Source organism: Palaemon carinicauda, chromosome 9 (assembly GCF_036898095.1).
Source record: "Palaemon carinicauda isolate YSFRI2023 chromosome 9, ASM3689809v2, whole genome shotgun sequence".
NCBI lineage: Eukaryota > Metazoa > Arthropoda > Malacostraca > Decapoda > Palaemonidae > Palaemon > Palaemon carinicauda.
Window position 1 is genome coordinate 85,875,308 of NC_090733.1, and position 506 is coordinate 85,875,813.

The window sequence follows — 506 nt, forward strand, 5'->3', positions numbered from 1 at the left end:
ATACGACATATTGTATTAAACTTAATTATCCTTCGGGATACATGTACTATGTATAAAAAAGCAGTTAAAAATAGATAATAGTACCAGTAAAAGTTCTTTCTTTATTGTAATGAACAAACTATTAATGACATTGTCGGTTTGATTTTTTTTTCTTACTTAATAAAAGGTGATATGATTTCCATGTCGCAGTTTTCTTTGTGAAGAATTAAAAAATTGTCTCTGAGGGGAATTGATAATTGAATTATTCACACTTCATCTTTTAAAAAAAATCCATCTCGAAGCCGTTACGTTCAAGTGCTACTTCAAATAAACAGAAGTTTCATGGCAGTTCTTGTTTCTTTATAGAATGTTTTATAGCTTGCATTAGAAGAGATTATAAATGATACCATATCCCTGGCTCAAGTTTATCGTAATTTAATATTAGTATCATCCAATAACTGGAATTTTTATATTGGGTAAGTATAATAGGCAAATTCCCACTCTTCTATTTTTATTTTGCTTTCAGA